The sequence below is a fragment of the Ostrea edulis genome, chromosome 10, assembly GCF_947568905.1.
Source record: "Ostrea edulis chromosome 10, xbOstEdul1.1, whole genome shotgun sequence".
In the NCBI taxonomy this organism is placed as follows: Eukaryota; Metazoa; Mollusca; class Bivalvia; order Ostreida; family Ostreidae; genus Ostrea; species Ostrea edulis.
The window spans coordinates 40,212,661-40,233,993 of NC_079173.1; the positions used below are offsets into that span (position 1 = coordinate 40,212,661).

General features: G+C 35.7%; 1 protein-coding gene across 1 annotated transcript in view; it reads left to right on the forward strand.

The window, feature by feature from the left end:
* Nucleotides 1–200: 200 nt before the first annotated feature.
* The window catches only part of LOC125666080 (alpha-(1,3)-fucosyltransferase fut-5-like), a 50,167-nt gene continuing 29,034 nt past the window's right edge, over nucleotides 201–21,333 (forward strand). The window contains exon 1 of the mRNA XM_048899203.2: nucleotides 201–333. The gene's annotated coding sequence lies outside the window, so the exon portion shown is untranslated. The remainder of the gene's footprint in view (nucleotides 334–21,333) is intronic.

The following is a 21,333-nucleotide window of genomic DNA, read 5'->3' on the forward strand; positions in this document are numbered from 1 at the left end:
GGCATAAATAAAAAATAGTTCGTTCAAAAAGTGAACCAGTCCCTTTAAAGAGGCTATCTACTGTTTCAAAAATTTCATCTGTTGAAAATTGCGGATAAGCACTTCTAAAAATTTATGTCAATAGATTGTTTATGTATGTTGCATTAAGTGTGGCTAATTTTAGCCTTCATGCTCAGGTAGATATCATGACTGCGCATGTTCATTTTATTCTTTGTGAAAGTTCCGTTCCACATCTTTAAAACACGCCGACCAAAGCACTAGTTATCGTATGAGAAACTCAACAAGAGAGTATATCTACATGTATATTGGAATTTAAGTTACATTGTTTACCAGGTAGATATCTGATTTTAATTCGAAACTTTATTGATCGAGTCTAGTTTCTAACATTGATCAGCCTCTTTTATTATTTGCAAGGTTTTACTGGTTGGATGTTTTTATTCATTGTGTATAGTGTAATTTTCATGTAACAGGCAGCTGTTGTTATGCATGTTTATTCATTGTCATTTCTACTTTTGACAAAGAACAATATTATCTTTGTAAATGAGTTGGGTTTTAATGATGGGTGGCAAACAACTATAAATAGAAAAATACTAAAACTACATTTGTTTTCTCACCATAAAAGTTTTGCCCGCCATAAAACTACCATCTTCATATAACAATTTTGTAAAAAAAAAAAAAAAAAAAAAAAAAAAAAAAAGAACACCCAATCAGATGATACCACCTTGAACCTTCACGGACGTATGATTCACAATCCTAAAGAACTTCTGCAAGCAAAGTTGTGTGCAGTCGAATCTAACTTATTTTGATATTTGAATTTAAAAGGCATTAGCATTGCTGCATGAATGATACCACGTGCAGGAAATAAAGTTCATCAAGATGGGAAAATACTTGGAAAACGTACTCTCTGATATACCGAATCAGTGGATAATATCGGAAGTGACAGTCCGAATCTAAATCTAAGAAGTGCAGCAAGTAATTGGTCAACTAGCTCCAATGACACCTTGGATTGTCGTTGCCTTGATTTGTAGTATATAGTCAACCCAGTACCTCATTATATCGGCCAAATGAAACTAACACAATAGGATTAAATCAAGTGTCAGGATTATAGAGAGAAAAAAAACCCAGGGAATGCAGTTCTACAGTTGAATGGTGCGAAATCTCAAGTAAAGTAAACTAAAATTATAAAGCATATGCATGGTGCGAAATTTAGAGTAAAGTAAACTAGAATTACAAAGCATGTGCCACAATGTGCAAATATCAAATTGTATGTTTAAACAGTGCAAAAGAAGACATTCCAACATAGGCGTTTGCCATATCAGCATTGGCTATCTTCTATACATGCCATCCATACATATCGCAAGCGCTCTCTCGTGTATATATGATATAAATGTACCTCTATGAACTTCTGGGATGGTCACTCAATCTCTCAGTGACTTTAAGACGCCCAACTAAATGGGATATTGTTTTTCTTGTGTACACCATATTGCTGGGCTATATAACGTTGGGAATAAATGAAGTTAATATGGGTAGGACACCCCTATTGACTTCATTTATTCGCTGCATTTCGCTCTACAATCGCTTGGAAAAGAAAAGGTGTGTAGCTGATATGTACTGTTATAATGTTCGATTTGAAATGATTTACCAGCACATATGGTACAGGAGTACCCCGGATGCAAGCTATGATCAAAAATCTGCCGAAAGCATGCATCATCAAGTGGGGTCGCGGTCGGCTGAATATTAGCTAAAGGGAATTTTTACAGTGCACGGAGGCATCTCAGTGTCAAATTGAATTAAATTCCGTCCACGTGTCTAAAAGTTATAATACAAAAACAGAACTTGCGTTTCTTTTTTCCGCTAGTATATATACTATGCATAAATATGATATTCATATCATATTGTGGCATTGAAATCGTCCTCATCTGATTGTTTGGTGCGTTACCTGCTTAGATAATTGCAATGTACAGAAACGATGCATAAGTGCGGCCGCTATAGCCAGAGACATTTTTGATAGATATTTTAGATGTATCCGTACCCCCTGAAAAGTGTTGAAAACAACTTCTACCTTATAAAGTAACGGAATGGTATCAATGGGAAGAGCAACCTCGGAATTTTGCTGATGGCTGTCGATATGTTGTTAAATTAACGCATGTTTAGTTTGAGTATGTATTTGTCATGTAAAGGATTTTTATTTATTTCTGACTATATCGATGAATTTTCAGCTGGTACCTCGAATACACTCGAGCTTTCATTGATAAGTAGGGTCTCCTGATGTTTTTCACAAATAAAGTGTAACGTGATATTCAGCTTACGTTAGGGGAAATCGATCACTGTCAACCTATGCGGTGTGTACCCGTTACTATTATAATCATACTTGTGAATTTGAGGTGCAATTTCTCCAAACTTATAGTATACTTTACTATGGAAGCCCTTAACCCATTTGCAAATGCATCGCAATTCTGCTTAGCATGCTTGGACATAAAATGTCAATAATTTTGAATGATTGAGAGAGAAAAAATCAGAAATTGGACTAGAGTGACTTAACACTTAGTTTTCAATGCAGTATATAGTGTGAAACTGAAATGATGACTCACTAATGACCATACACTAAGTGGCATATATATATATATATATATATATATATATATATATATATATATATATATAAGCACTAAAGTTTCAATAACACCCGATACCTCAAAGTGTCGGATCCACAACATGGATACAAGGTCAAATACAAAAAATAATACAAAGCACTAAAATGACCAACGACACGAACAACCAGATTGTCGTCCCGAAAATTTGACAATCTGTTCGTGTAGTTGGTCATTTTAGTGCTTTATATATTAATAATGGTGGTAACCAACTTCTTTACAAGCATTTTAATGCACCGGACCACTCCATCTTGTCTATGAGGGTAAGGATTTTAGAAAAAAATTACCATCACACAAACAATCCTACATTAAGCATCCCCTTTCGTAGACAACGGGAAGATCACTGGATCAGGACCCTAGGCACTGCATTTCCATATGGATGCAATGATAATGTATATGATGTGGGGATTTTGACTAGTTCACAAGGAAATAACGTGAATGTGATGGGACTCTTTCCCAATACCCAAAGACGGAAACGCAGTCATGGCCATCGTTCATATAAAAGACCATGTATAAATGATGTCACGTTTGATTCACTTTTGCCTTACGTCAACAGACAATTAGGTCCACATCATATTCGTACAAAACTTTACTCTAATCCATTGAGAGTTTTACACACATCATTTGAAAAAGCTATGGCTAGTCTATACTTGGATTTTTCTAAGTGTTCTACCAAGCCCCTATATTTGCTCCTCACGAAACTGTTGACAGTTCTGAAGGATAAACTTAAAACTTACTGTGCGACTACATATGCCAGAAGTGGTGTTAAACAAATATGGATTCTAAAAAATTCTAAAGAACTTTTAGTAAACTTGAAATCGCAGAATTTTTCCCAAATCAATAGCATTAAACCTATGACTTTTCAACACTATACACGACCATTCCTCACGATAAATTAAAGACTAGACTTTTTGACATCATAGACAGTTGCTTCTTCAACAAAAACGGAAAACGGAAATATTCATATCTAGTGATCAGTCATTCAAAAACTTACTTTGTTAAACACCACTCTGATTCCACGCACAAGTACTCTGAAGTCACTGACAATATCTTCGTGGTCTTTGGTGATCAGGTCTTCCAACAGTCTGTTGGAATTCCCATGGGCACGAATTGTGCTCCTTTGTAAGCTGACCTGTTTTTATATTCATATGAAGCAGAATTTATTCAAAAACTTCTACGTGAGAAGAAAAAATCTCTCGCTGTGGCCTTCAATTCGACTTTTAGATATATCGATGACGTTTTGTCTATTAACAATGGTAGCCTTCATTCATATGTCGATTTAATATATCCCTGTGAGCTCGAAATAAAGGACACTACAGAGTCGTCCACTTCTGCTTCATACTTAGATATTTTATTGAAAGTAGACATTAACGGCAAACTGACAACTCAACTGTGTGACAAACGGGATGATTTCAGCTTCTCCATCGTCAACTTCCCATATTTATGTAGCAATATTCCATTATCACCTGCATATGGTGTTTATATATCTCAACTGATTCGGTATGCAAGAGCTTGTTCTGCGTATAGTCAGTTTTTAAATCGAGGTAAGCTACTGAAAAACAAGTTGATGGTACAGGGATTTCAACAGTCTCGATTGAAGTCAGCATTTCGCAAATTCTATGGTCGTTATAACGATCTACTTCGTCAGTACAACCCCGCACTGGGTCAAATGCTGTCTGACGTGTTTCATACCGATTGTTAAGCCGTTCTTGGCACACTGATTTCGACTGCGGATAACTCCGTTTACCTGATCAGGATATAGGGCTCATGGCGGGTGTGACCGGTCAACATGGGATGCTTACTCCTCCTAGGCACCTGATCCCACCTCTGGTGTGTCCAGGGGTCCGTGTTTGCCCAACTATCTATTTTGTATTGCTTATAGGAGTTATGAGATTGATCACCGTACGTTATCTTCACCTTGCATATATATATATATATATATATATATATATATATATATATATATATATTAAAAGAAATAGAATAAACAGTACACAAAGTTAAAAATTTAACGCAAGCGCTTTCATTTTATAATCCTCAGGCGTTACATTTTAAAATAGTTTTAAAATGTATTTAATTGTATTTAATTAGTTTTAAAATTAATTAGTTTTAAAATTTTAAAATGTAACGCCTGAGGATTATAAAATGAAAGCGCTTGCGTTAAATTTTTAACTTTGTGTACTGTTTATTCTATTTCTTTTAATATTTTATACCGGACACTGTGATTTTTTTTAAAAACTCAATTTGGATATATATATATATATATATATATATATATATATATATATATAATAAGCACTAAAGTTCCAACAACACCCGATACCTAAAAGTGTCAGATCCACAACATGGATACAAGGTTAAATACAAAAAATTATACAAAGAACTAAAATGAGCAACGACACGAACAACGAGATTGTCAAATTTTCGGGACGACCCGTCCCTTCTTCAGGAGAAACGTAAAGAATTACATAATGTGGTCAATATCAACAGAGCATAATAACAAAAACTACATATAAATACATCTAGCACTACAACTACACTAATCTACAAACGTATTTACAACGCAGACTACATGTTTTTGGTCTTTAGGCTTGCCAATCAATGTTAAAAGTGGAACGAATTAGGACATGCCTTATTCGTCCAAAGAGCTGATCCAAAATGTCCGAAAAGAAAAATAAACTTAATTAATCTCAAGTGGAACAAGTTAAACCAATTACGTTGAGAAATAGTAAAGCTAACTCGTACCCAGAGAGATTCTATTTTAACCATGCATAATTTATGAAAGATAATAATAAGTAACAAATACAAGTAAATAAATAAATAAATGAAAATAAGCTATGTAAACGAAGTAAGAAATGAACAAAGTTTGAGAGAAAGATAATGTAAACAACAAGTTTGAATAAGTTAACAAAATGGACCAACTCCAAACAAAAACAAAGAATAGACAGCCCAGGAAATTGAATCAACATCAGACATTCCCGTACTGATCATGTCTAGGGTAGATGTGTAAAAACAACATAGAATCACGGAAACTGATATATGGGTTTTACATGTAAGCAATCGGTTATGAAGTTCAAATTTTTTTTTAAAAAGATGGGCTGATTGTAAACAGAATTGAAAAGAAAAAAGAAATGTGTTCAAAAATGGTCATAGTACCACTGTTAGGGACATGATCAGACGAGTAGGTCTAGATGAAGCTTAAAATCTAGTAAGGGTTTAGCCCGTATTCATCCTGGTGAAGTCAGTAGGTTTGTTGATACCATGCGGTTCAAATGACTTCAACCTGTGCATCCAGCATTTTTCCTTCTGCTTTCTTTCGGTATCTGACCAACTAGGGTCATGATCAATAACCACTACTGCCATGTCCTCCCATCGGTGGTTATTATGTTCCCCAAACAAAGTTTGGGAACATATTGTTTTTACTCTGTTTCTTATTATTATTATTATTATTATTATTCTTTTTCTCCGGTACTTTTTTGTCCGGTAGTGTTCGCAGAAACTACAAAAGGGATCGATATGAAACTTTCCAGGATGATAGTATAGCGTTTGTAGATGTGCATAGTGATAGTCATTTTGTTTGCACATGCATGCATGCACGCGCACGTGCATTGCAATTTTGGTACAAAAAATGGAAAATCAGAATATTGAAGGAAGCGATATAAAACCTAAATAGGATGATAGTATATCATTTGTACATATGAAAAATAATAGTTATTTTGCCAGCACGCGCACGCATGCGCGTGCACGCGCATTACAAAATTTGTACGCTAACTTTGGAATCAGTCTAACTTTTTTGTTGTTCATTGAAATGGCTTGAAATTCATATCATAGGTAGATATTGAGACCCTTAACTGATTTACATGGTCAAAATTACCAATTTGCACGCGCATGCACGTGCGCTTCATTTTGATTGGATAATGCTAAAACGTTTGTAACTATCTTATTTATGAAGCGAATGAGATGATATTCACAGCATATGTAGACAATATGTGTATCTATATGTTGGTGTAACAAAAAATGCCAACGCACACGCGCATGCGCGTGTAACGTTTTTTAAATGTTCAATTTTTAAAGGACGATAACGTTTTTGTTTTTCATCAAATTCTATTCATATTAGGGGTTTAGATGTATCTTGGTACTCCTTACAAATTGCTGTGGTTAGAATTACTGCTCAGCACGTGCATGCACGTGTGCTGATTTCTGATTGGACGATTTTAAAATCGCTATAACTTCCTTATATTTGGTGGAAACGTTATGAAATTCATACTGTGGGTATATGATACAAATGCCTGTTGAACGACATCAACAGAAATTCGGAATCATACACGCGTGCGCGTGTATGCACGTGCAACGCTTTCTTTCATTTCTTGGTACTGAAATGACCATGTTGAACGTACTACATGTAATTAAAGGCTAAAATAAAATGATTTTTTCCTATAGATTCACAAGGACATCACTTTTTAATTGGGGGAGGTTTGGGGAACATCTGTAACGGTCCCCGTTACAATTAGAACTAGTTGCCATTGAAATGTGTTGCTACTGGCAAATCTTTTTTGGTTCTGATGGAGGACCGGTGGTTGTTGACCCATCTGCGAAGGTCTGTTGTTTCTCCTATATACTGCTTCTGGCAGACATCGCAACTGATGAGATAGATGCAGTTATTGGTTTTGCAGGAAATGTTTCCCAATATTTTATAATATTATACACACACACACACACACACACACACACACATACTTGTATACACCTGAAACTCACTACACATGACTTTACTCCTGAAAGTCACTACACTATTTTCTAAGCATGTTGGAGAGCAATTTTGAGCAAATTTGTAAAAGAGGGCCTGCTCTAATGTGCCAACAGGGTTTATTACCCATGAAATCCTTTTATTAAAAATTTGAAATTTCACCTGAACTCCACTACATCTGACCACGTGACTCTTCACTGACACACACATGATTCTCACTACATTGTCAGTGTTGATATACACACATGAAACCGACTACTTGCGTTAAATTATGAACTTACCTGTATTTATCTCATCTCATTAACCACTCGATACACATGTCTTTACTTTGAGTATTTAATATTGAGATTCCTGTCATACACGTGTAGTGGGATGTTAGTAGACACACATGAAACCGACTACTTGCGTTTAATTTCGAATTTACATCTAATTATCTCCTCTCATTAACCACTCGATACACATGTCTTTACTTTGAATATATTCCTGTCATACACATGATTGATTGATTGTATTTTGCTTAACGTCTGGCTCGAAAAATTTTCACTCATATGGAGACGTCTGTCATACACATGTAGTGGGATGCTAGTAGTGTATTTCAATAACCAGCCAATCAAAGTTTTGTAACAAATAGAATTATTTTCTAAAAATATTTTTAATTAGGTAGTTGACACCAAGATTTTTGTGGGTTCCATTAATCACAGGCAACTAAAGTACGGATATTACTACCCACCCCCCCTTTTATAAATTTTTCGTGACAATAACTCTGAAATGTGTGAATTCCTTGTCTATCTCATCCCTCTTTCAATTTATGTAATCATTTGATGCTTTTTGTAAGCTTTAAAGATTGGGCCTTCTACCGGTGTATTTTATTATACTGGTAAGGGGGGGGGGGGGGGGGGGGGGGGGGGTGGGGTGGTGGTTAAGCCTAATACCCCATACTTCAGGTGCCTGTGCTATTAATTGGCCACGGTAATGTACTTTTGAGGAAAATTGCAGTTGACCCCTATGCTTGTGAAACGGGATAGCACTACATGGCTATCCCACTTCTGACACCAAAAATGTGTAACGGAATAGCGCCACTTGGCTATCCCACCACTGCCACCAATTTGTAACATGTAGCTGTCACCCAGCCAAGTGCTGATCACGTTCGCTGTTGCTTAACTTGCATAATCAAGAGAAATTCTACCACATCACTAGAAAAGCTAGCTCTCTAGCGAGGCAGTATAAGTTCCCTCTTATACTGTTCGCTACACTTATATTACATGCATTTAAGCATAAATTCTTCATTTTCTGGCAAAGCTATATAGGTCAAGTACATAGTAAACATTTCCATTTAGAAAGCCACCATTTCGAGACTGAATGACAGGACAAGTATTGAATCTAGCATTATATTTAATGATGTAACTTACAGGTTCATAGTACAATTGCAAAGAATCACAAACAACTTCTTTTCAAATGTTAAGTCCCAGTTATTGCATCTACATAATTATGCAGTGCATAGAAAAAAATGTATATTAAGCAAAATCGGTTTTACTAGTGATTACATCAAATAAATTTATACATAATGCACACATTAATACTTTGAAGTTCCTCCCTCATTTATCCCCTTTCTTTGCTTTTTGGGGGGAAAGCTAAAACCCTGGCTACTTCAACTTCTGCTTTGTGTGCTAGTTCAAGATGTCTTGCAATGTTAGCAATCATCTTATCACAAAAAAGCAGGCATGCAGTTTGTTGAAGTTTCCAATTGAATTTTTGGGAACACCTTACAGCTTAAAAAGAAATGTCTTTTTCTTTCTTTCCAGAGAGCATGGGATAGTTTTCACTCTCTATGCTACCGTAGCTTTCTTCACTATCAGATACTTTTTCACTTCCAGGATCAATGGTAGGACATTCTGAAACTATAATATAAACTTTGTTACTATCAAGTACAGCAAGCAAATTTATAGAATTTTACTTTCCTTACTTCATGAAACAATTTCCTATACCTTTATTTTGATCAAGACCTTCATTACAAAAGGGGTCTTTATTTGTAATAAGAAAACTTAAAGTACAAGCAAAGTTTTAAACCAAGACCCCAAATACTATTTGAGACATCATTTAGAAACTTTGAACAAGAAAATAATATAGGACGTAGGACATGCGTAGGACATTTAGGTATTTTTCAAAAATCAGCAGTTTCATGCCAAAATCTCATTAGGGTCCAGTAAGATAATATGACTTAAGTAGTTCACATAAAAAATAATGGGTATTTGTTATTGGTATATAAGGAATTTGCAAAGATCTTATATGCTACTTGAGATATCATCCACAAACTACATGTTTTCTACACTGTGCAACATCACAACATTGGCCTTTAAGCATTTGACTTAAAAACAAGGGGCCCATGGGCCACATTGCTCACCTGAGTCTCTAAAGATTTTTCCTATATATTTGCATGTAAAACTTTGATCTCTATTGTGGCCCCAACTTACTCCCAGGGACCATGGTTTATACAAACTTGAATCTATACTATGTCAGTAAGCTTTCATGTAAACATAAACTTTTCTGGCCCAGTGATTTTTCAGAAGATTTTTAATGATTTTCCCTATTATATAATATATTTGCATGTAAAATTTTGACTACCTACTTCGGCCCCATCTTACCCCTGGGGACCATGATTTTAACAAACTTGAATCTGCACTATCTCAGGATTCTTTCGTGCAAATGTAAACTTCTTTGGCCTAATGGTTCTTACGGATAAAATTTTTAAAATATTTTTTTTCTATTTATTAGTTATGTAAATGAGTTTAACATAATTGAATCTGCACTATGTCAGGAAGCTTTCATGTAAATTTCCGCTTTCCTGGCCCAGTAGTTTTTGAGAAGAAGATTTTTCCTATATATTTGTGTGCAAAACTTTGATCCCCTATTGTGGCCCCATCCTACCCTTGGGGGGGGGGGGGGGGGGGCATGATTTTTACAGACTTGAATCTGCACTATGTCAGGAAGCTTTCATGTAAATCTCAGCTTTTCTGGCCCAGTGGTTCTTGAGAAGATTTTTAAATGACCCCACCCTATTTTTGCATTTTTGTGAGTATCTCTCCTTAGAAGGGGACATGGCCCTTCATTTGAAGAAACTTGAAAGTCCTTCACCCAAGGATGCTTTTGGCCAAGTTTGGTTATAATTGGCCCAGTGGTTCTGGAGAAGAAGTCTAAAATGTAAAAAGTTTACAGACAGATGGGCAGATGACGGACAACAGGCGATCAGAAAATCTCACTTGAGATTTCAGCTCTGGTGAGCTAAAAATAAAGGCCGTTCTTAAGTCATGAGGATAACACCTACAAAGTTTTATTCCAAGTTCTTGAGATATCATCTGAAAAACCCTTGGTTGACTAACAGATGGATAAATGGAAAGATCCAATTTAATATCCCCTTCTTCCGTGCAAGGTGTGAGACTAAAGAAGATGAAAGGCAATTACCTTCTATCATGAGGTCACTTTCCTAAAACTGTCAGGAAGATCATCTTGGTTTTCTATTGACAAAAAAACATTCAAGGAATAAATACAAAAGCTACCTGATTTATATGAGTATAAACTGTATTGGGGCAGCTTATGCTTTAAAACCCAGAAAGCAATATACATTTAAGGTAACTCCATACTCGCAGTTTTATCTGATACAAGTTTAAAAAGTGTATTTATTTCCATTTATTAGAGCTAAAACTAACAAATTATTAAATAAAATATATAGGTCATCACACTTTTTAAGATGCCAGACATACATAAACAGAGTTATATATCAACGTCAGAAAATTGCAATTTTCCTTAAACAGCGTTTTCAAAATTTCCTGAAAACTGGTTATGACGATATAATTGCATTCATAACAATTTCATGAAACTGTTTCTTCACAAAAATATACAAAATGTCTGTAAAAAATAAAGGAAATCTATCGCAGAATAAACTTGATAGAGAAATCAATAAAAACAGAGTTATTGCCCTTGGATTCAATATTTTGACACTTTTCATTGGTAATTCATCTATAACTTAGACTTTTGAAATGTTTTATTTTTAAGAAGATTTTTTACAATAACTAAAGAAAAAGACTCCAACAAAATTTATGTTCCTATCATCCATAAATCTAAATAAATCATTGATTTTGCAAAATCTGATGACATTACGGGAGGGTGGAATTACTTTAAGTGTGAAATGTTCGTGCAAGTATAAACAAGAGGTACTGTGAGCAATGCTCACTAAGAATACCCCCCGCTTACCCCAATCTCCCAAAGGGTGTTGGTAATAGGTATAAACTACCTCTTTTCTGAGTGTAAAAAACAAATGGCATGACAAACCGAACCATATTGCTACTTCGATGTCCAGTGCGCGTGACCTTTGACCTTTTGACCCCAAAATCGATAGGGAACATCTTCATCCCATGGGTAGTCCATATGTATGATATGGTGACTGTAGGTGGAAAGGATAACGCTTTAGAGCCCGGAAACCATATTGCTACTTCGATGTCCAGTGCACTTGACCTTTGACCTTTTGACCCCAAAATCGATAGGGAACATCTTCATTCCATGGGTAGTCCATATATATGATATGGTGACTGTAGGTGGAAAGGATAACGCTTTAGAGCCCGGAAACCATATTGCTACTTCGATGTCCAGTGCGCTTGACCTTTGACCTTTTGACCCCAAAATCGATAGGGAACATCTTCATCCCATGGGTAGTCCATATATATGATATGGTGACGGTAGGTGGAAAGGATAATGCTTTAGAGTCCGGAAACCATTGCGTCTACAGACGGACGGACGGACGGACAGACAGACGGACAACCTGATTCCAGTATACCCCCCCCCCACAACTTGTTGCGGGGGGTATAACTATATTTTTTTACCCAAACAAATAGGTGTTACAACCAGAAACAGTGTTCGAAATTGGTTTAAAACTTGGTATAGACCATTGGTCTATGCCAAAACAAGATGACATAGACCTAATGAAATTAGCATAGACCGCAACATTGAAAAAAAACAACCCACAAATTTAAAACATTGTCATTTACTTCTAATGTACTTAGAAAGCATATTTTCTTTCCATTTCCATAACGATGTCCTTCTTTCCTCATAACGTTTATCAGAAGTCAACTTTTGGGATAACTCTATTGTTTTAGACCGAGAAATCGGCATGGACAATTTGGTCTATCTCAATTACAATTAGCATAGACCAGTGTCATTTGACATAGACTCGGTCTATCGGTCTATGGTTAATTTCGAACACTGCAGAAATAAGAGGTCCATGGGCCACATCGCTCACCTGAGTCACCTTGGCCCATATCTGAAGACTTTCCATATAGATTTGCATGTAAAACCTTAGTCCCTATTATGGCCCCAACTACCCCTGGAGGCCACGATTTTTGCAAACTTGAATCTACACTATGTCAGAAAGCTTTCATGTAAATGTCAACTTCCTTGGCCCAATGGTTCTTGAGAAGAAGATTTTTAAAGATTTTCCCTATATTTGTATGTAAAACTTTGACCCCCCCCCCCCCCCCCCCCCCCCCCACTTGTGGCCCCATCCTACACCCCGGGGCCATGGTTTGAACAACTTGAATCTGCATTATGTCAAAAAGTTTTCTTGTAAATATCAGCTTTTCTGACTCAGTGGTTATTGAGAAGAAGATTTTAACTATATATTTGTATGTAAAACTTTGATCCCCCTTGTGGCCCCATCCTACCCCTGGGAGCCATCATTTGAACAAACTTTCAGGTAAATTTCAGCTCTTCTGGCCCAGTGGTTCTTGAGAAGAAGATTTTTAAATGACCCCACCCTATGTTTGCATTTTTGTGATTATCTCCCCTTTGAAAGGGACATGGCCCTTCACTTGAACAAACTTGAAAGCCCTTTACCTAAGGATGCTTGTGGCCAAGTTTGGTTGAAATTGGCCCAGTGGTTCAAGAGAAGAAGATAAAATTGTGAAAAGTTTACAACAACGATGACAGACAAAGGACAAATGTTGATCAGAAAAGCTCACTTGAACCTTCGGTTCAGGTGAGCTAACAAGTTATTTACACAATAAAATGCTTTCTTTGTTGTTTCATCGGGTAATGAAGGTAGCTAGCATTGCAAAAAAAATATTCATAACCCGTGTAAACGGGTTATGTAAACTTTTTGTGCAATGATTGCTACCTTCATCACCCGATGAAGCAACAAAGAAAGACATTTCATTGTTCATATTTATATTTTGTTGTATTGTTTTCAAATATAAACTAGATTGAAGTACTAAAATATCATATAATTGACCCATTTGTTACGTTAAACAGAACAGCCAACGCACCCTTTGACCTTGATGACGCCCCATATTTGGTAATGATTACACAGAAAGATGGTACAAAAAAACTGGATCCAACAAGTTTGCAACAAACATGCTTTCACTGCTCCAGATGAAAGCAATGTCAATTTCAATAGAAATATAAGAGAAAAAATTCAGTGAATGTAAATATATGTATATAAGATTGTTCTGTTTCAATTGCTGAGTACTGCAGTACAGGGGAAAATGACTTTAAAGAGATAATTACCTTCAATTAGAGAGTCTGAATCACTGTCGGAGCAGTGGTCTGGTTCATAATCAGGGTCCTTCACTAAAAAAAATAAATAAATGAAATTGATTTAAAGCTATATATTCCGTATTACAATGTTTGCAATGTTGGAAACCAGACCAAAATTTTGTCAGTATAAACTATATAAAAGAGACCTTTCTGACAAGTGTGATGAATCATTATTGGTACTGTGGTTTCATCATTATTCGCTAAACACCAATTCCTTGTCAAGTGAATTCCTTGTCAAGTCGATCACTCACTCTCTCTTTCAAAACGACATGGATTTTTATACACATGTAGTAACAATCAGGTAAAGTGTCAAAATTTACAGAAAAGAATGTCTGAAATACAAGCTGATCTCTTTTACTGAGATCTTTTTTTCTCTCTCCATTTCTGATGTCTTTCTTCTGTAGTTGACCACAACTTTGTTCATACCTAAAAGCATATAATCCTTCACATCTTCTGCATCAGTGTCACTGTCTGAAAAAACCATACCATGCCAGGATATTTGCGTTGAAATTCCACAGAGATATTACAAATGCAGCCATACTTTTTTACTATGTATACTTTCTTCTCTTACTCTTTTTACATTTAAAAAATTCTTATACAGATATAGATTTAAGATTCCTGAAATCCTGAAGCAGGTTGCTCCCCCCCCCTCTCTCTCTCAACTTTTATTCATGTGTTGTTCATTTACAAATTATAAATTCTGCTCATACCTGTAGGAGCGTATCTCCAACTTTTGCATTATAAGATGAATCACAGTCATTGACTGCAATATCCCTGAAAGATAGGGGTGAATCAATATATCGAAATGCACCGGTATACGCCTGTCTAGCGATATACAATATGGTGTTTCGACGATACGATATGTCGGGTTTAAAAATAGCCCTTTTAATAGTTGGGATCGAAGTTCATAATTTAAAAATGGCTTCTAACAGGAACACGATTCTTCAGACCATTCTCTCACCAGAGGGCGTGCTACGCAAGCTTCACTGGGGCGTAGCGTAACGCCCTCTGGTGAGAGATTGTTCCTCAGACTTTAATACTCGCTTTTACATTGTGACATCAGAGGTTCCTCAGACTTTAAGCCCCGCTTTTACATTGTGACATTGGTGTTTCCTCAGACTTTAATTGTCATTGTTTGTTTTGTTATGAAATAAAAGATATTAAACCACTTCATTTTTTTTAATTTTGATATTTTACTTCAGAAAATGCTTAACTACATTGTAAATCCAATATATCAGATATCGCATCAGAAAATATTGTATTGTATCGTATCGGAAAATCTTGATCAATACACACCTCTACTGAAAGACAACACATTAGAAAGTTTATAGTTATGCATATTATCTCTATCTTGTAAACCTCCTTCTTCCATTCTTTCTAAGTGATAAAGAACATTATATACATTGGATTCTTATACACATGTATTGAAATTCATGGATAGCTTCAAAATGTAAAAATCCCGTGGGGATCCGGGTTAGAATAGGTCCTCAGTACCCCCTGCTTGTTGTAAGAGGCGACTAAATGGGACAGTCCTTAGGATGAGACCGCAAAAACTGAGGTCCCGTGTCCCAGCAGGTGTGGCACAATAAAGATCCCTCCCTGCTCAAAGGCCGTAAGCGCTGAGCATAGGCCTAAATTTTGCAGCCCTTCACCGGCAGTGGTGACGTCTCCATATGAGTGAAAGATTCTCGAGAGGGACGTTAAACAATATTTAATCAATCAAAATGTGAAGGGAAATATTTATGTTATACTAAAGAATGCTTGCTTCTCTCACTCTCTCTCTCATTTTCTAACCTCTTCTCTCTTTCAAAATGACACCAATTTTAAGGTAGTGACATTCAGGTGCCAAAAAAATTTGATTCTTTCTCTCTTCTAACCTCTTCTCTCTTTCAAAATAACACCAATTTTTACACACATGTTGTGACAATCAGGTGTCAAAATAACAAAAATTGATTCTCTCTCTCTCATTTTTAATGTTGTAGTTGCAAGAAGTAATTAATTTGTTTTATACCTGAACATGCATCATCCTCAACATTGGCTTCTGTAAGTGAAACAATGGCGCAGTTTCTCATCATGCTTGAACATTTTCCCTAAAAGCAAAAGAGTACTTTAATTTGAAATGCAGGTTAATCCTGATGTTTACTTCCTTCTTCCATTCTTTCTAAGACACACAAATTATAATACACATAGATTCTTATACACATGTAGTGACATTCATGTAGTGTCCAAACACACAAGTCCTATTCAGGTTATACTAAAGGATTAAAAGATGCTTGCTCTCTCTCCCTCTCTTTCTCTCTCTCTCCTTCCACTCTTTCTAAGACACACATATAGTATATATATATATATATAGATTCTAACACACATATAGTGACATTCAGGTAGTGTCAAATTACAAATGTTGTATTCTTGTTATACTACGGATTCTCTCTCTCTCTCTCTCTCTCTCTCTCTCTCTCTCTTTCTAACATCCCTCTCTTTCAAAATGACAAAAAATTTTACACACAAGTAGTGACATTCAGGTCTAAATATAATTTTTTTTAATTCAAGTTAAACTAAAGGATAATTCTCTCTCTCTCTCTCTCTCTCTCTCTCTCTCTCTCTCTCTCTCTCTCTAACATCTTCCCTCTCTTTCAAAATGACAACAATTTTTACACACAAGTAGTGACATTCAGGTCTAAATATAATTTTTTTTAATTCAAGTTAAACTAAAGGATAATTTTCTCTCTCTCTCTCTCTCTCTTCTCTCTCTCTCTCTCTCTCTCTCTCTCTCTCTCTCCTTTTCCTTTTTTAACATCTTCCCTCTCTTTCAAAATGACAATTTTTTTTACACACATGTAGTGACATTCAGGTGTTTAAATGTAATTTTTTTTAATTCAAGTTAAACTAAAGGATAATTCTCTCTCTCTCTCTCTCTCCTTTTTTAACATCTTCCCTCTCTTTCAAAATGAAATTTTTTTTACACATATGTAGCAGGGCTCGAAATTAGCGAGAAATACTCGCAAAATGCGAGTACAATTGAAAAATAGCAAGTAAAAATAGTGGACACTCGAAAATCTTAGCGAGTGGTGATTTACAAACCATGATCGTATCATATCCGTTTTATACGAGGATGAGCTATTTGCTTTTATCAAACTTGCCCTCAGAATCATACAAACGCTTACAGGAACGACGGATTTCAACAATCGTTTCTATCCGGATTTTTCTTTTAAGATTTTTTAAGAAACTCGGAGTCAAACAAATGCTTTAGAGGTCGGACATCGCATTGTGATGAAAAGATAGACATGTGCCACGGGTCCTGTTCACTTATAGGGGTGATTAAATTGAATAACAAGTATGAATTTCTTGTTATTCATTTATCAAAAAAATCGGAGTTTATGTTTTATCAAGTCTTCTGTTGGTCATTTTTATCAGAATATCCTATCTACAATAATTCATTGTCATATTGAGGTCGGGTTGTAGTGATGACACGAGTGCACTGCTCACCGCATAGACGATTATCAAAAAAGTTCATGGGACTCGTGATCGTGCTGCTTATAAACCAGGAGTCTGGGATTCGCTTTGAAAAATCGCTAGTGACAACCCTGATGTGACGTGAAATTGGAAGACTTTGGATCTAGACAGGTCTACGGTAAACAGTTTGTGGATTATAGGTGCGATGGTCAAGAGACCTAAATATTGCACCACATGACTTATGTAACTTAGTGTCTTGTCCAAACGATGCCTGTTGACCCTCCAGGCTCAGTAATGATGGGGAAAATCATTGATTTAAAAAAGCATATTAAAAAAAGAACACTGCTTCATTATTTTTATTTTAGCTTGTAATTTTTCATTTTAGCCTGTAGATTTTTTACCCACAGGCTAAAATTAGCCTGTGGCAGAAAACGTTAATTTCGACCCCTGTGTAGTGACATTCAGGTGTCTAAATGTAATTTTTTTTTTAATTCAAGTTAAACTAAAGGATAATTTTCTCTCTCTCTCCCTCCCTCTCTCTCTCTCTCTCTCATTGTTGCTAACAACAAGAAGTATTGAATTTCTTATACCTGAAAATGCATCAGTCTCCTCACTGGCTTCTCTAAGTGAGACAATGGCACTGTTCCCTATTTTCTCATCATGCTTGGACATTTTCCCTGAAAGTAAAAGTGAATCCTGATGTTTACCTCCTTCTTCCACTCTTTCTAAGACACAAATTATAATACACATAGATTCTTATACACATGTAGTGACATTCATGTAGTGTCCAAACACACAAGTTGTATTCATGTTATACTAAAGGATTAAAAGATGCTCTCTCTCTCTCTCTCTCTCTCTCTCTCTCTCTCCTTTTCTAACATCTTCCCTCTTTCAAAATGACAAAAAATTTTACACACATGTAGTGACATTCAGGTGTCTAAATGTAATTTTTTTTAATTCAAGTTAAACTAAAGGATAATTCTCTCTCTCTCCCCCTCTTTCTCTCTCTCTCTTTCTCTCCTTTTCTAAATCTTCCCTCTCTTTCAAAATGACAACAATTTTTACACACATGTAGTGACATTCAGGTGTCTAAATGTAATTTTTTTTAATTCAAGTTACATTAAAGGATAATTCTCTCTCTCTCTCCCTCTTTCTCTCTCTCTTTCTCTCCTTTTCTAACATCTTCCCTCTCTTTCAAAATGACAACAATTTTTACACACATGTAGTGACATTCAGGTCTAAATGTAATTTTTTTTAATTCAAGTTAAACTAAAGGATAATTCTCTCTCTCTCTCTCTCTCTCTCTCTCTCTCTCTCTCTCATTGTTGCTAACAGCATGAAATATTCAATTTTTTATACCTGAAAATGCATCAGTCTCCTCACTGGCTTCTCTAAGTGAGACAATGGCACTGTTCCCTATTTTCTCATCATGCTTGGACATTTTCCCTGAAAGTAAAAGTGAATCCTGATGTTTACCTCCTTCTTCCACTCTTTCTAAGACACACAAATTATAATACACATAGATTCTTATACACATGTAGTGACATTCATGTAGTGTCCAAACACACAAGTTGTATTCATGTTATACTAAAGGATTAAAAGATGCTCTCTCTCTCTCTCTCTCTCCTCTCTCTTTCCACTTTCTAAGACACACCATAGTATATATATATATATATATATATATATATATATAGATTCTAACACACATGTAGTGACATTCAGGTAGTGTCAAATTACAAATGTTGTATTCTTGTTAAAGTAAAGGATCTCTCTCTCTCTCTCTCTCTCTCTCTCTCTCTCTCTCTCATTGTTGCTAACAGCAAGAAGTATTTAATTTCTAATACCTGAAAATGCATCATTCTCCTTACTGGTTTCTCTATGTGAGGCAATAGCACTGTTCCCTATTTTCTCATCATACTAGGACATTTTCCCTGAAAGTAAAAGAGTACTTTAATTTGAAATTCAGGTGAATCCTGATGTTACCTCATTCTTCCACTCTTTCTAAGACACACATATCAGTATACACATAGATTCTTATACGAAACATTGTAGTGACATTCAGGTAGTATCAAAACACAAACTGCCACGGTGGCCTAGAGGTTATAGCATTCGCCTCACATGTGGAAGGTCGGGGTTTGAATCCTGGCCGCGACAAACCAAAGTCATTAAAACAGGTAGTGACAGTTTCATAGCCAAATGCTTGGTATCAGGTGTGAATGTCACAGTTCCTCAGAGATGACTTTAAAAACAGATATCCATTGTCACAGTGGGTGTGGCATGCTAAAGAACCCTCACTGTTTAATGGCTGAGCAAAGGCCTGAATTTGAAGCCCTTCACTGGTCTTGGTGACATCTCCATATGAGATAATTGACAAGCATTAAGAAACCACATACCTGAGTGTACAATGTTTGAATAATTTCAATGAAAATTTTCAGAAGAAACAACTTGAAGGTAAAATTTATAAGTCTATGCTAGCATTACATCTGAAAAAAGTACAGAGATCTAAAAAAAAAAAACCAAAAAAAAAACAAAACAAATAGGCAACATAGAATGCATCACTCAAGTTTGTAAGTAACTCTTTAAATGCAAAAATGATCTTCTTGACCATCCTCGTGATTTTACTATGCCATAAACATACATTGCCAAGTTAATTTCAAAGTATAAAATAATGAATCTACATGTTCAACATATTAACAGATATAACAATAGATTACTTTTATAGCCTAAAATAGTCACACAAAATGAAGATTGCTTTATGGAAAAAGTCACAACTAGATTTCTGATCAGATTATTAACAGTGATATATGTCAAATATTTGGCAATATGCATAGCTATTATGTAAAATCCTATAAAGCATTCGGGATATCTAAATACGAGTACAATTATGTCTCAGGCCATCTACCACACATAAAACACTATACAGAAAACTAAACACACTGTTTCATACCTTTTTCTCTGATTTCTTTGGCTTTTTGAGATCAAAGGGATCATCATGATTCATCGTCTGAAAGAAGTATAATTACTCAAAATTGAAGTATGGTTTTCAACTAGAAGCATGAAATGTTAAGAAAGGCTAGTAGAAAATAATTGTGTGAGTACCACTGCACATCCCACTCAATAATATCTCACTCCTATTGATACACATATTGTCAAATGTCAGGGATTTAGACCCCTTCTTAGGCACTTATGGCCTTTAAGCAGTGGGGATTCCAGGGGTCAACATTTACGTTTGTCCGCTTGTCCGGTACCAGTGGAAAAACATTTCGGACATGTGAATATTGATGGGCACTTGTCCGATTGGACAAGTGCTTTTTTATGTAAAGAAGTCTCCAAACAATTTTGTGAAAAGTTTATCGGTAGTTGAGAGTCGAAAGTACAAGTAAAATGCATGGAAAATGAAGTTCGATCGCTATGTAAACTAGCTGAGTCATACTCAATCGGGATTGGTGTTCACTTATTGCGTACTACTTTCAATCATCCATGGCAACCTCTCACCAGAGGGCGTTACGCTACGCTCCACAATGTAGCGCGCCCTCTGGTGAGAGAATGCATCCACGGATCTTACGAAGTCATTGATTCAAGATGGGAAGTCTAGATAAAATTTTGTTTTATGCGTTTGTTGTTTTTATCAAGAGAATAAGATTTTAAAAAAATCAATCAAGCAGGTATAAAAATAGACTATATATTAAGTAAATTAAATACAGTTTTCAAGTTGACGATATTAGATCCTTTTTAGAAAATTTTTCGGACAAGTGAAGTTGAAGTTCGGACAAGTAAATATCTTTGTCTCTTGTCCAAATGGACAAGTAGGAAAAAAAGTTAATGTTGAGCCCTGGATTCTTTTATGTGCCAAACCTGTTCACAATGAACCTGTTTTGAACCTCACAAAGGACTGGCCCA